Source organism: Schistocerca americana, chromosome 8, assembly GCF_021461395.2.
Source record: "Schistocerca americana isolate TAMUIC-IGC-003095 chromosome 8, iqSchAmer2.1, whole genome shotgun sequence".
NCBI classification, from domain to species: Eukaryota; Metazoa; Arthropoda; class Insecta; order Orthoptera; family Acrididae; genus Schistocerca; species Schistocerca americana.
Genome location: NC_060126.1, coordinates 129,503,852 through 129,520,359, shown reverse-complemented (window position 1 = coordinate 129,520,359; position 16,508 = coordinate 129,503,852).

The following is a 16,508-nucleotide window of genomic DNA, read 5'->3' as shown; positions in this document are numbered from 1 at the left end:
GAAACATTTTTGTGACGCCTCGTGTAAGGAGGAGAAATGCGTACCATCACGTTTCAGACTTTTATAAAGGTCGGATTGTAGCCTATCGCGATTGCGGTTTATCGTATCGTGACATTGCTGCTCGCGTTGATGGAGATCCAATGACTGTTAGCAGAATATGGAATCGGTGGGTTCAGGAAGGTAATACGGAACGCTGTGATGGGTCCCAACGGCCTCGTATCACTAGCAGTCAAGATGACAGGCATCTTATCCGCATGGCAGTAACGGATCGTACAGTCACGTGTCGATCCCTGAGTCAGTAGATGGGGACGTTTGCAAGACAACAACCATCTGCACGAACAGTTCGACGATGTTTGCAGCAGCATGGACTATCAGCTCGGAGACCATGGCTGCGGTTACCCTTGACGCTACATCACAACAGGAGCGGCTGCGATGGTGTACTGAACGACGAACCTGGGTGCACGAATGGCAAAACGTCATTTTTCGGATGAATCCAGGTTCTGTTTACAGTATCATGATGGTCGCATCCGTGTTTGAAGACATCGTGGTGTACGCACATTGGAAGCGAGTATCCGTCATCGCCATAATGACGTATCACTCGGCGTGATGGTATGGGGTGCCATTGGTTACACGTCTCGGTCACCTCTTGTTCGCATTGACGTCACTTTGAACAGTGGACGTTACATTTCAGATGTGTTACGACTCGTGGTGTACTCTTCATTCCATCCTTCCGAAACCCTACATTTCAGCAGGATAATACACGACAGCATGTTGCAGGTCCTGTACGGGCCTTTCTGGATACAGAAAATGTTCGACAGCTGCCCTGGCCAGCACATTCTCCTGATCTCTCATCAATTGAAAATGTCTGGTCAATGGTGGCCGAGCAACTGGCTCGTCACAATACGCCAGTCACTACTCTTGATGAACTGTGGTATCGTGTTGAAGCTGCATGGGCAGCTGTACCTGTACACGCCATCCAAGCTCTGTTTGACTCAATGCCCCTTCGTATCAAGGCCGTTATTACGACCACAGGTGGTTGTTCTGATTACTGATTTCTCAGGATCTACACACGCAAATTGCGTGAAAATGTAATCACATGCCAGTTTTAGTGTAATGTATTTGTCGAATGAATACCCGTTTATCATCCGCATTTCTTCTTGGTGTAGCATTTTTAATGGCCAGTAGTGTACATCATTGCACTGGTTAAAAATGTCATTAACATACCTCCTGGAGTTCTACCCATCTTATTTTTTCCTGACGGCTAGGCAGAGTCCTTGTCACGTATTAAACAGGCCACACAAGCAATATCAGAATAATGTGTTGTCGTCCGATTCACTGTTTATCGTCAACTGTCACGGCACGTATCATATCGACTTGAGACTGGAAGGGCGCAGCAGCATTTGGAAGTATGCACCAGCGCAGTCTACACAAAATTTCGCGGGATTGAAGTTGGTACGCGCACCTTTTTTTCCCTGTTTTTCAAGTTTTTGAAGTGAGTCGGCGAACTGTGCGCTGGTACCTATTGCTTTCTGTGTCGTAAACCAACTGATCCAACGCCCTGCCGCCGCATATGAGACGTTTCGTGCTGGACGCCCGGACGCATCGGCCGCGCCAGCCGCCGCTCCCGATGGCGCGCCGGCCCCACACGGCCGGATGCCAGCCCGCGGCGCTTTTACGCGGAACGGCGAGGCGGCGCTGCGCGGTGCGGCGCGTGCATTGCCATGCGGCCGGTGCGGCGGCGGTGGCGTACGTGACCCCACGTGGCTATTGTCAGCGCTGGCCCGCCGTCCCAGCGGCGCGGGGGGTCGACGCACTCTGCCCCACGCAACACTGACACTTACGTGCCAGGCGGTGCCCTCACCTCTGCGCCGTGGTTACTAGAGCTCTAAAACTACCGTAGGCTACCGTAGACTATTCTAACGAGACGTATACAGTACTTTCCCCAAATACACTTGGTCATTTGAGACCATAACCACGTTACCTGTACGACAGATGTTTTGCAGAGCTGTCGGGCGCTAACTCACTTTAACCGCTTTGTTTGCGTATGTGATCAGTGTCAAGATTCCCCTAAAACCGGAAGCGGTGAACTGTCTGGAAACAGGGTCAGGATATTTAAAGGGCCGTGTAACCTAGGCAACGTTTTCCCTCTGTTATCATCCTCCAGTCCGATACTTAAAGTGTACGATATTTTTAGCAAAACAAACTGATAAAGGCAAAGGTCCCGAGTTCGAGTCTCGGTCGGGCACACAGTTTTAATCTGGCAGGAAGTTTTAAAGTCTAATTCAGTTTGTACGTGGGTGAGTCAAGTGAAAACCTTAAATTTGTAATAACAAATCGAAATTTCGCCCCATTATCCTGCAAGGTGGTAAGCGTGCTACAAACAGCGTGCAGAATGGCTTGTAGGTGGCAGGATAGTCCAGATGCTCACATACCGTCGCAGTATCAGTATAAAGATGGCCGCCCCACTTGCTACTTGCACCAGGGAAGAACAGCGTTCTGTTATTCGGTTTTTGCGTACTGAAGGTGTGAAACCTATTGAAAATCATCGACGAATGAAGGTTCAGTACGGTGATGCATGTTTGTCACAGCAGCATGTCTACGAATAGAGTAGGAAGTTCGCAAATGGTGAGACATCAGTGGAAGATGCTCCTCGTCCATGTCAGGCACAACGAGTTGTGACTCCACAGAACATTGCAGCAGTTGAAGCCATAGTGAAGGAAAATCGCCGGGTGACATTTAATGACATTCCAGCATGTTTACAGATTAGTCATGGGTCAGCACACCACATTGTGCATAATGTGCTCCAGTTTCAAAAAGTGTCTGCAGGATGGGTGCCACGGCAGCTGACTCCTGAAATGAAAGGACGACGTGTTGATGCTTGTGAAGAATTTCTTCGGCGCTTTGAACGAGAAGGTAATGGCTTCCTTGCAAGAATCGTTACTAGGCACGAAACCTGGGTTCACTTCCACCGACCGGAAACGAAGAGAGAGAGCAAGGAATGGCGCCATTCGTCATCACCAAAACCAAAGAGGTCTCGAACAGAACCCTCAGCTGGGAACGTTATGCTAACACTCTTTTGGGACGAAAAAGGCGTCATTTTGGAGCATTACATGCCTAGAGGGACCACTGTCACCAGTGCATCATACACAGATCTTCTAAAAAAATCATCTGCGGCCTGCAATCAAATCAAAGTGACGTGGATTGCTGTCAGCAGGTATCCTTTCGCAACATGACAATTCAAGGCCCCACACTGCCCGTACAACAGTTGCAACAATCACAGACCTGCATTTTGAGTGTCTTCCTCATCCACCATACTCACCAAGCCTTGCCCCAAATGATTTCCATATGTTTGGACCACTCAAAGACGCAATGGGAGGAAAGAAGTTCCGCTCTGATGAAGAGGTACGCCACGCGGTGCATGAGTGGTAACGCGGACTACCAAAAGAATTTTTTTCTAAAGGGATTTATGCACTTTGTAAGCGCTGGAGGACTTGCATTGAGCGTGGGGGATATCATGTTGAAAAGTGGTACAGCTTTGTACCACTTCTACACAATAAATAATACTTTTAAAAAAATTTAAGATTTCATTTGACTCACATTCGTATTGCAAAGCTGTCGATGTGTAAAGTGGAACAGAGATATAGATACAGATTTATCATACACTGCTAGAAAACGTAATTCCCGTTTAAAAACATCGATTGAATACTTCATCGAGCTCTTATATAAAGCATGTTCCTGATTTGCGTAGGCAACTTTCGCAGTTACCAATAATAACAGGAAACTCTTGCCTTTGATAATGAGTGCAAGATAACAATTATGTACGCTTTTTTATGACTGAGCTTGTAAACTGTGCTTGCATTCAAAGTAAATGCTTTGCTGACACAATAGCGCAGAAGTTACATGATCAACTAATGTTTATGACCTATAAAATGCAATTTATATTTTGCAACGATATAAAATACACATTAGACTAACAGTGTACGTTATGCAACAAACACACAAATTAAAAATTAAAAAGAAGTCGTCAGCTCACAGTTTCTGTCAAACACATTCATTTATGTTTCTTTCCCTACCAATGCTACCAATACTAACTGTAATTCTACCATTTCCTACCTGCTTTATGTATTTTACTAAAACTACCGAACTATAGATTTGGTAGAGTGCAACTCTAGTGTTCACTCATAAAGTCTTAACACCACGAGACAATCAGGCTGCGGCCATGAAACATCGTGATGGTACTAGTCCTTCTCTATATACCAATCCTTCAATGCAACGCATTTTTCCGCTATGACCGCTATGTTTCGTTGCCTATCTTCTCGGGGGTACCACAACCTTTCTCATTGCAGTAAGTCAATTGACCGACAGTCACCGCATGCTTTCTTTTACCTTGCTGTGTCCTATACTGCTCCAAGTACCAACACGGTTCCCAGGAATGCGAGTGTCCGCCAAAAATGGACAAGGTGGACGTTTGGGATAATACAGCGTGTCCGAGTTAAACATACAATATAAAATGTAATAACTTGTACCATAATTGGGCTATTTATTGTCAGTTTATTTCTAGAAGTGTTTTCTGTGTTTGCTTTTGTCATTTCGTACCACGTAACTACTTTTTTTGCGTAAACGTGCGTCAGTAGCCATGTAGGCTCCTAAAGAAAAGGAGTTCTATGTGCTTTCTCTCGCGAAGCTTAACTCGTTACACTGGTACAACGTCATTTTCTGCGACCAACTGACTATGTTCGCAGTCATATAAAAATCAAGAAATGGGACCAGTACCATCACGTTGTTTCACGGTCGCATCCTGATTGCCTCGAAGTGCTAAGACTTTAGGAGTCTGTTTTCGAAGTCGGGCCACCGTGCCCAGCATGCAGTTCCAGAGGCTACTATTGAATTAATCCGTGCCTTCTTCCTTCTAGCGGATCCTTCGTAAGTCAACCCGACAAGCAAGTACACAGTTACAGCTACCTCGTTCGACAGTACACGATGACATTCGCAGAAGGTTGTGTCTACGGGGGCACAAGCTGCAACAAATCCCAGCTTGAGGACAGACCGCGACGAAAGGTATTTGCGGAGAGAATTCTGGCAAAAAATGGATGAAAACGAGATATTCCTCGATTTCGTCTGCTTCACGGATGAGGTTACATTCCTCACTTCCAGCACGGTAAACACGCACAAATGAATCCTTTCCTTTCCCCACGTAGTAAGACTGCGAACGTGACTCTCCGAAAGTGAATGTGCAGCGTGGATTGCTGGACGTGTTTATACACGCATTCTCCTTCCCAGAGCCTACAGCTAACGCAACAACGTACGTAGCTGTATGCCGTGCCACAACTTCCTCATTACGTGATCTGTCAAAAAATATCAACATCGATTGCTTGCCTCCCTAGAAGCCTAGACACTGCGCTATTTGACTTTTTTCCACGTGGGGGTTTATAAAAAACCAAGTGTACGAGACACCACTTCGTTATCTGCCAGATCTGCGCCATCACGTTCTTGCAGTTACCGCAGATGTTACGTCTTCAATGCTGCAAAACATTAGGAGAGAAATGGAATACATATTAGATGTATGTTGCACCACTAATCGTGCGCATATCAACGTGTGTACATTTTGAGTTACTATAATTGTCAAATATCTCGAGTTATTGCATTTTATATTATTACATGTTTATAACCGAACACGCTTTATAGATGTAGCGAAAATTCAAACAATAATCTCTTAGGCTGTGGCTAAGCCGTGTCTCCGCAGTATTGTTGCTTACAGGAGTTCAGGTCCCGTATGGTACGCAGGAGAACATTGCAAAGTTTGGAAGGTAGGAGACGAGGCAAAGGGGGAAGTAAAGCTGCGAGGGAGGGTCGTCTGCATCTACGTCTATACCTACACTCATCAACCAATCGCGAAGTGCATAGCAGAAAGTACGTGCCATTCTACAAGCTATAAAGGTTTCTTCTTGTTCAATTCAAGTACGGAGCGCGGGAAGAACGACTGTTTAAATGACTCTGTGCCTGCTGCACTTGATCTAATGTTTTTTCATTATTCCTGTCCGCGCGATATCTAAGAGATTGCAGTATATTCTAAGAGTCGTCATTTAAAGCTGGTTCTTGAAACTGTGTAGGTAGACTTTCTCGGTACAGGCTAAGATATCTTCAGGTATTTGCTAGATCAATTCTTTCACAATCTCTGTGACCCTATCATGCGGGTAAAACAAATCTGTGACAATCGGTGCTGTCCTTCTCCGTATACGTCCAGTGTCCCCTATTAGTCTTATTTGGTAAAGGTCCACACACTTGAGCGATAATCTAGGATGTGTCGCATGAGTGATTTGCAAGCAATCTCCTTTGTATACTGTTTGCATTTCCATAGTATTCTACCAATACACCGAAGCCTGGTACCTGCTATACCCACTACTGAGATTATGCGATCCTTACATTTCTTGTCCCTACAAATTATTACATCCAGGTTTTACTATGAATTTAGTGATTCCAAATGTGACTCGTTGATACTGCAGTCATAGGATGCTGAGTAATTTTTGTTCTATGAAGTGCATACTTTTTAGATTTCTAAACATTTAAGGCTAGCTGACAGAGCACCACACTGAAATCTTATCAACGTCTGACAGAATATCTGTGCAGCTTCTTTCAGGCTGTACTTCACTGCAGGCAGCTGCATCATCTGCGAAAAGTGAGGTTACTACTAACATTGTCCGTATGGTCAATATATGACATGAACAGCAAGGGACCCAACACACTTCCCTGAGGTACACCAGCAGTTACGTTTACATTTGTCGATGACTTTCCACCAATTTCTGCGTTATCGCTGTCAAGAACTCCTCAGTCTAGTAACAAATTTCTCTTGTTATTCCATATGCTCGTACTCTAATAACAAGCGTAGGTGTGGCAATGTTTTATGCTTTTCGGAATTCGACAGCCTTTTAGTATGAAATGTAAGAAAATTGTGAGCTGAGTTTCGCATGGTCGATGTTTTGAAAATCGCTATTTGTTGGCATGGAGGAGATCGCTCTGCTGGCGAGTCGTTATTAGATAACTCAATGGCTACAGCGAATTGCAGAAATCTCAGGTTCGAGTCGCGGTCCAGCATACAGTTGTTAATCTGCCAGGAAGTTTGGAATCCACGTACACTCTGGTGCAGGGTGTATAAACACATACAAAATGCAGATGTGTTGAAATAAATGTGGTCGAAAAAACTCCGAGAACCGTCTGGAGTACGGAGTCCGAGTAAATACATCTCCAGGACGACAAACGTGGATTAACATCATTGTAAATCATCACTGAAGATGCTTCATAAATAAAAGGACCGAAACGCGTGTGGCAAATAAACTATCTTTCATTCAGTTGCTAAGAGGAACAAATCTATGAATGTTGAAGCAACTGCGAAACGACGAAAAAAAAAAAACATTTTAACGTCACCAGAAGCTCAACGTTGCAGATTGTGTCTTTTATTGTCGCAGCCAAAGAACAAGTGACTCACATCACCCGTGATTCCACATTCACAAAGTGGTAACTCAAAAACATGAATGACGCGTAGATGCTATTTCTTTAGCCCCCCACATAGTATATGCGTTTTTCCGTGACGTGAAATGCTTATTCTGAGGGACTATATTTGTTGCTGCTCTTTCAGTGGACAAGAATGACTTCTTGTATCGATCGGCAGCAATTCCATGTCATTCATTTTCCACTTACAACACGGGTAAACCGCTACACTTAACCGATCGAAGTGGTGTAATGGCTAGCACACTGGACTCGCATTCTGGAGGAAGGCGGTTCAAACCCACGTCCGGCCATGCTGATTTAGATTTTCCGTGAATTCCTTCATTCGTTCCGGACATATGCCCCGATGGTTCTTTTGGAAGGGCACAGACGATTTCGTTCGCCATCCCTCCTTAATCTGAGCCTGTGCTCCGTCTCTAATGACCTCGCTGTCGACGGGACGTTAAACACTGATCTCCGTCTCCTCTTCCTTCTCCTCCCCGTCCTCCACTTAATACTTCAGTCAACTGATCTTTTCTTATAGTGAGGAAATGATCTGAACCGAGTGGGTCTTGTCCGATTTCAAACAATTTCTGTGGCAAGTGTAAATGATGTAAAAGATACATCTACTGCATTGCATCTTTGGTTAGGTCTGATTATCCTCATAGTTGACCCATCATTTAATCGGACTATTCTTCTCGACTAATTCGGGTTCTATACAGCCGAGATGAAGGCAATATTATCGAAAGAGAAGTGCACGTAGATGAAAATATGGGAGATGCGATACTGCGAATAGAATTTTAATGAGCTCTGAAAGATTTAAGTCGAAACAACTTCTGAGAGCTTTGGGAGAGCCACCCATGACACGACTCTTCCATCTCGTGTGTAAGATGTATGAGACAGGCGTAATACCCCCAAACTTCAAGAACAATGTAATAATTCCATGCCGGCCGATGTGACCGAGCGGTTCCAGGCGTTTCAGTCTGGAACCGCGCGACCGCTACGGTCGCAGGTTCGAATCGTGCCTCGGGCATGGATGTGTGTGATGTCCTTAGGTTAGTTAGGTTTAAGTAGTTCTAAGTTCTAGGGGACTGATGACCCATAGTGCTCAGGGCCATTTGAACCAATAATTCCAACTTCAAAGAAAGCTGGTACTGACAGGTGTGAAAATGAGCGAACTATCAATTTAATAAATCATGGTTGCAAAATACGAACAGGAATTCGTAACAAAAGAATGGAAAATCGGTAGAATCCGACCTCGGGGGAGATCAGTTAGGATTCCGGAAATTTGGGAACGTGCGTGGAATGCTGACCCTACGAAGATAGGTTACGGAGAGGCGAGCCTACGTTTATAACATTCGTAGACTTACAGAAGCGTTTTTCACAATTCTGATTGGAATACTCTCTTTAAAATTCTGAAGGCAGCAGAGGTAAAACCAGATATGTGACTTCAGGAAGCGCTTGTTCACCCGCCGGCACTCCCCCTCCGGAATGACAGTGCGGCTGAGGCCTCACTGGCACGTTTTCCTCTGACTGCTACGTGACCATCAACTCTGCAGAGCTCGATGAACGGCTCCCCCGTTGTGATAGACATCGAACCGAGTACGGCGCCTACCTCGGATTTCCTCCAGACGAGCACAGCTTCAGACAGTGAACGCCCACATTCTGACATGAAACAGTATTTCCGAAATCAGCGGTAGCTCCAAAAACGGAACAAGTGAAATCGAAAGACCTCCGTTGACACACTTCTTCATGTGGCATCACAGCCAGTGGATCGGATACCAGACAATGACCTCCCTTTGAGCTCCCCGGAGACAGGAGTGGTCGCTCCTGGTGTCCTATCTAGCGAGCGTCCTTCCCACTGCTGGTGGTCCCACCCAACAACGAAGAATCCCATCGAGGAAGGTATCCTGGATCTCATTCCAGCGACGTCAGCAACCATATTCCTCGGTGGACGCAATAGTCTCCTACCACTGGTTCCGATCTGCTGGCTGACGATGTCGAAGACGGAGCAGATCTGGATGTTGGCGAACCTATCAGGTGGTGCCCCACAGTGGCGCCTGATCCAGCCTCCACCCAGCGATTGCGGCCACAATGGCTGTGTCGGATGTTTCATGAGAGCAAGTCATCTCTGCAGGACCCTCCATGCCAATAGGGGGGAGCACATCCACAACACCACCACATTGCAACGATATATCTGGCCGCCATTCGGGTTTCATTTAAACTTCCAATGTTCTGAGACACCATTTACACTACTGATGTCGACATTGCTCTCCTCCGAGAAGTGATCATCGTTGATTTCTACAGTCTCATTGGCTACACTACTGCTATCTCCCACACAGTTGCGGTGTGGCCACCCTCCTTGGTGAAGGACTCCCCACTGAAGATGTAGTATACCATCCTAATGCTAGAGGTATGACTCTCACACTATTTGGTATCTCCATCCTAAATTTATATGCACCGCCCAGCTCGAGTGACGTCATGAACAGTGCACCTTCTTTGCTAAGGGAGCTTCTTTTTAAAGGTCCTGTGGATGAAATAGTCCTCGATGACGACTTCAACTCCAGACAAGAGCCTACTCATCAGCTTCCAGAACATTCCCTCTGATACCATCGACCGACTCCAGCTTATCGACACATGGAGGAAAGCTCATGGCACCCACGATATGGCGCACTCATCCAGTCACCGCGATCGTATATACCTCATGTGCTCCCTTGCTGAACTTGGCCTCTGACTTTCTCTGACCATGAGGCCTTTGCCTGCAATGATGCCCTCGCTCACAACAAAGTGTGGCACAGTTGTGGCCTGTGGAAATTAAATGTTTCCCACCTGACTCTCACTGACTGCCGACAGACCTTTGAGGATGCATGGGCCCTTCGTCATCGTCACACGGCCTATACATCCACCCTATTCTCCTCCATGAAACCAGCTCTACGCAGGGTAATGATGGAATATGGCAAAGACGGAATGCGAGCACCATGAATTTTTATGTGATCCTATGTGACTGCTCTTCAATGGCATTCTCTCCCATCTGTTAGATGATAGTGGATCGTGCTAAAACATGGAGTACTTCACTCATACGACTACACTTGGGATCCTTGTCAGGTCCAACACCCATGACCATCTGCCTCACGAAACGCCATCGGTGTACCACCTCCTTGCAGAACGCTGACGTCATCATCGAGCTCTCACACACAACTTCACCAACGCAGAAGGACCCAGGGCATCAATGGCCATGCTTTCCATCCCATTTCACCCAGCTGTACGCTGCCAACCCCCATCACCCAATCTTAACTGAGGAGGTAGCGGCGCCACAATCAACAACATGCGGAAGGACATGGCTCAAGAATTTCAGGAAGACATGACCACTGACGAAGTCCTAGAAGCTATCAAGGTGGGGGTTGCCAATAAGCTCCCAGGATCTGACGGCCTCCCCATAGAATTTTACAACTGTTTTAGCCTTTTGTTGGTACCAACTTGGACATCAATCTGTCGTGAACAGATGTCCCTAACAACGACAATCCCAGCCGCCTTCCTCGATGGGGTCATCATCCCAGTCCCTAAGCCACATTACCGATAGCAGATCTGTAATTACTGTACCATCACTATATTCAACAATGACATGAAATTTTTATCCATTTGTTGGCATCATGGCTCAAGAAGGCAGCAATATACGTATTGTCCCTTCATCAGACTTCCCTAGGTGGTAAAAGCAATATTCATATGGACCTTTGCCGTAATAGGGACATGACCGAACTCGCCAGGTCGTGACATCTACCTGTATTATAGGCATCGCTTGACTTCAGTCGGGCAATCGACCGTGTCAACAGCACTTTTTTGAAGATGGTCCTCCAGTGCATGGGTCTCCTGGTTCATATAGTAACAATGGTAATGCGTATCTTGAGCGACGGGCCTTCAAGAATGCTTATAATGGTCGCCTCATTGCGTACCTAGTGATCGAGTGCTCTGTCCGACAGGGTTGCGCACTTTCAATAATACTGTATGCTTTGGTTTTAAGACCCCTACTCCAGGGACTTCGACAACGCCAGGTGGGTCTGACATTGCACGAACACTGCTTCTATTGTATGGCCTCCGCTGAAGATCTGGGGGCTCTGGCATGAGTGGCGATATGTGGGGAAGCATCTGGCAGGTCTCTTAATGCTTCCAAACGGCTGCACGGCTGCCTTCCCAAGGGGTGGGGTGGGGTTGCCACTTACGGCACTTTTTGTTAGCTCCCAATTGAAAATCTGTCTTCATTGCCCGCCGGGCTGCTTTTATATAAATATGCCCCAGTCTTCATGTCAGCTCCAGTCATGTTATAAGAGATTCCACCCCCCTTTTTGTCTATTTCGGCATTTCTGGAATTAGATTCTCCTCTTCTTGGCACTTCCACATGTATTTCGGACCAAGACGGACCCCAACGCATTACAAAGGCGTCGACCCCCGATCACATCGAACAAAAGTTTCCCAGATCATATAGCGTCCTGTGTGGAAAGCAGTGCATGTAGGCTTTCTCGACGCCAGCGTCCAATCCGCTTGGTATGTCACCGTCCGCGGCGAACAGGTCAACCAGTACTGTTTGCGCTGTATCCGCCTCGGTGACACACCCCAATGTGTTGACTTGTGGTGTGGACGACACAGATGCCCACTGATTCTCTTGTGATCCGTCATCTGAAGTCTTGAGGCTCACGCAGCGTATCTTAACTTTCCTTATCCGACATACACCCGCTCAGATCACTTTCCAGACACTTATTCCCGTATGTGATTCATTACCCTGCAACGAAAACTAACGCTGTGAATTTCATACGCGGGAATATAATCCACTACCTTTTTGGCCCCGGCGAGAAGTCGGAACTGGATTATTAGATGTATCTTCATGATCGACGCTGTGCACTTCTTTGCAACCCAAGGTACAAGCAGTTTTTTTCCAGTTTTATGTGAGGCGCCTTTCATGACCTGTCCTCCAGCTGGAATATGCAAGCCATGAGATGCTGATGCTTATTTTGAGGACAAGACGCTCTGATCGAATTACAAATGGGTCTGCTTCAAAATTTCGAGAAAATGCGCTTGGCGGCTGGTGTTATTCTGGTACATAAAGTAAAACAAAAATACAATAAAAAGAGAAATAAAAAATATTACGAAACAATAAAACGGAATAACAAAAGAAAAAACCGTACAAATCTATTTTGTTTTTATCGCTCTACTGTGTGTTCTCTCCCCCCACTTTATTCCTTTCCTACACCCCGTAGTGGCTCAAGGGAACTGTCCGATTCCTGTAGAATTTGTTATAGTAGATGAATGTTGTAATTTCTTTTTTGTTCGTCATTTTGTGTGTTTTGGGATCGTGTATTTTTTTACTGTTATATTTAACTTCTCCCCAATCTAAAAACCCCCAATTTCCCGCGGTCATCCCCTTAGTTTGATTATATTTCTGGAGGGAGATGTTATTGTCCTATTTATATGTATTTTCGTGATTGTTGCCGTGTGTATGTAGTGATGTCACAGGCGCCGACACATTGGAGATGCTTAGAATTCCCATTTCCACCATATTGATCACCTCATGGGTCAAAGCAGACGGGTGGAATCGGACACTTCTGTAATCCCGGGAGGGCACACAGGTCCACGGATGGACTGAACTACAACAGACTAATTCTAAATCAACACTGTTAAACACTATGCTGAACAATTATAAATGGGGAACAAATCAAATCCACTTAAGGAAAGTGACTGCTCGTACATTGGGCCATACAGTGTCTATAAGCTTCGAATTTAAACTACAAGAAACTCGGCACAATCACAAGAGAGCCAATTAATATTGTTGGCGGAACACTAATACCCGCCACCAAACTCAAGATAGAATATTAGGCTTACAAAGGCCCATTGATCTATCTAGCATTCACGACTACACAACAGTTTGACTCATGTATTACACAGCCTTAGAACATTAGCTCTCTTTAGTGGTGCCTTATTATGCCTCAACAAATTGTAGAACTCTTGTCCGTAAGTTCCAATGTAACTTCAGAGCAGCACAGTGCGTTGTCCTTTATGTGTAAATACGCACTTACCAGACGAAATATCTCACCAGACTCAGAAACTGGAATTGGCTGCATAGGTTGCCAAGAAGTCCTGGATGCAAATCAGCACCTGAAGATTGTGGCTCCTCTCAGCAGTGATATCAGCGTCCGATCACCACTCACACCAAAATGAAGGCAATATCCCCATCGGTCCCTCTCCTCGGCCCCGCACGCGCCACCCGTCGCACCACTCTAAATTCCTAACTGCCTCCCGTTTTCACAGCGGGGCGCCCCCGCTAAATCCCGCGGCCTCTCGTTCCCTACATACCACTCACAGCCTCTCTCAGACTTTCAAACTACCACCAGCCAGCCAATTCTACATGCAATGATCGCGAATCAGTCCGCTAGCGATACATCTGAAAAGGGAAATGCAAAGGCTCAATCTAGATATAGTAGGGGTCAGTGAAGTGAAGTGGATGGAAGATAAGGATTTCTGGTCAGATGAGTATCGGGTAATATCAACAGCAGCAGAAAATGGTATAACAGATGTAGGAATCGTTGTGAATAGGAAGGTAGGGCAGAGGGTGTGTTACTGTGAACAGTTCAGTGACCGGGTTGTTCTAATCAGAATCGACAGCAGACCAACACCGACAACGATAGTTCAGGTATACATGCCGACGTCGCAAGCTGAAGATGAACAGATAGAGAAAGTGTATGAGGATATTGAAAGGCCGGGAGATACGGGAAGATTACATCATGGTCAGACAGAGATTCCGAAATCAGATAATGGATTGTAAGGCGTACGCAGGAGCAGATATAGACTCAGATCACAATATAGTAGTGATGAAGAGTAGGCTGAAGTTCAAGACATTAGTCAGGAAGAATCAATACGCAAAGAAGTGGGATACGGAAGTACTAAGGAATGACGAGATACGTTTGAAGTTCTCTAACGCTATAGATACAACAATAAGGAATAGCGCAGTAGGCAGTACAGTTGAAGAGGAATGGACATCTCTAAAAAGGGCCATCACAGAAGTTGGGAAGGAAAACATAGGTACAAAGAAGGTAGCTGCGAAGAAACCATGGGTAACAGAAGAAATACTTCAGTTCATTGATGAAAGGAGGAAGTACAAACATGTTCCGGGAGAATCAGGAATACAGAAATACAAGTCGCTGAGGAATGAAATAAATAGGAAGTGCAGGGAAGCTAAGACGAAATGGCTGCAGGAAAAATGTGAAGACATCGAAAAAGATATGACTGTCGGAAGGACAGACTCAGCATACAGGAAAGTCAAAACAACATTTGGTGACATTAAAAGCAACGGTGGTAACATTGAGAGTGCAACGGAAATTCCACTGTTAAATGCAGAGAAGAGAGCAGATAGGTGGAAAGAATACATTGAAAGCCTCTATGAGGTTGAAGATTTGTCTGATGTGATAGAAGAAGAAACAGGAGTCGATTTAGAAGAGATAAGCGATCCAGTATTAGAATAGGAATTTAAAAGAGCTTTGGAGGACTTACGGTCAAATAAGGCAGAAGGGATAGATAACATTTCATCAGAATTTCTAAAATCATTGGGGGAAGTGGCAACAAAACGACTATTCACGTTGGTGTGTAGAATATATGAGTCTGGCGATATACCATCTGACTTTCGGAAAAGCATCATCCACACAATTCCGAAGACGGCAAGAGCTGACAAGTGCGAGAATTATCGCACAATCAGCTTAACAGCTCATGCATCGAAGCTGCTTACAAGAATAATATACAGAAGAATGGAAAAGAAAATTGAGAATGCGCTGGGGGCCGATCAGTTTGGCTTTAGGAAAAGTAAAGGGACGACAGAGGCAATTCTGACGTTACGGCTAATAATGGAAGCAAGGCTAAAGAAAAACCAGGACACTTTCATAGGATTTGTCGACCTGGAAAAAGCGTTCGACAATATAAAATGGTGCAAGCTGTTCGAGATTCTGAAAAAGGTAGGGGTAAGCTATAGGGAGAGACGGGTCATATACAATATGTACAACAACCAAAAGGGAATAATAAGAGGGGACGATCAAGAACGAAGTGCTCGTATTAAGAAGGGTGTAAGACAAGGCTGTAGCCTCTCGCCCCTACTCTTCAATCTGTACATCGAGGAAGCAATGATGGAAATAAAAGAAAGGTTCAGGAGTGGAATTAAAATACAAGGTGAAAGGATATCAATGATACGATTCGCTGATGACATTGCTATCCTGAGTGAAAGTGAAGAAGAATTAAATGATATGCTGAACAGAATGAACAGTCTGATGAGTACACAGTATGGTTTGAGAGTAAATCGGAGAAAGACGAAGGTAATGAGAAGTAGTAGAAATGAGAACAGCGAGAAACTTAACATCAGGATTGATGGTCACGAAGTCAATGAAGTTAAGGAATTCTGCTACCTAGGCAGTAAAATAACCAATGACGGACGGAGCAAGGAGGACATCAAAAGCAGACTCGCTATGGCAAAAAAGGCATTTCTGGCCAAGAGAAGTCTACTAATATCAAATACCGGCCTTAATTTGAGGAAGAAATTTCTGAGGATGTACGTCTGGAGTACAGCATTGTATGGTAGTGAAACATGGACTGTGGGAAAACCGGAACAGTAGAGAATCGAAGCATTTGAGATGTGGTGCTATAGACGAATGTTGAAAATTAGGTGGACTGATAAGGTAAGGAATGAGGAGGTTCTACGCAGAATCGGAGAGGAAAGGAATATGTGGAAAACACTGATAAGGTGAAGGGACAGGATGACAGGACATCTGCTAAGACATGAGGGAATGACTTCCATGGTACTAGAGGGAGCTGTAGAGGGCAAAAACTGTAGAGGAAGACAGAGATTGGAATACGTCAAGCAAATAATTGAGGACGTAGGTTGCAAGTGCTACTCTGAGATGAAGAGGTTAGCACAGGAAAGGAATTCGTGGCGGGCCGCATCAAACCAGTCAGTAGACTGATGACCAAAAACAAAAAACAGCGATACATCGAATCGA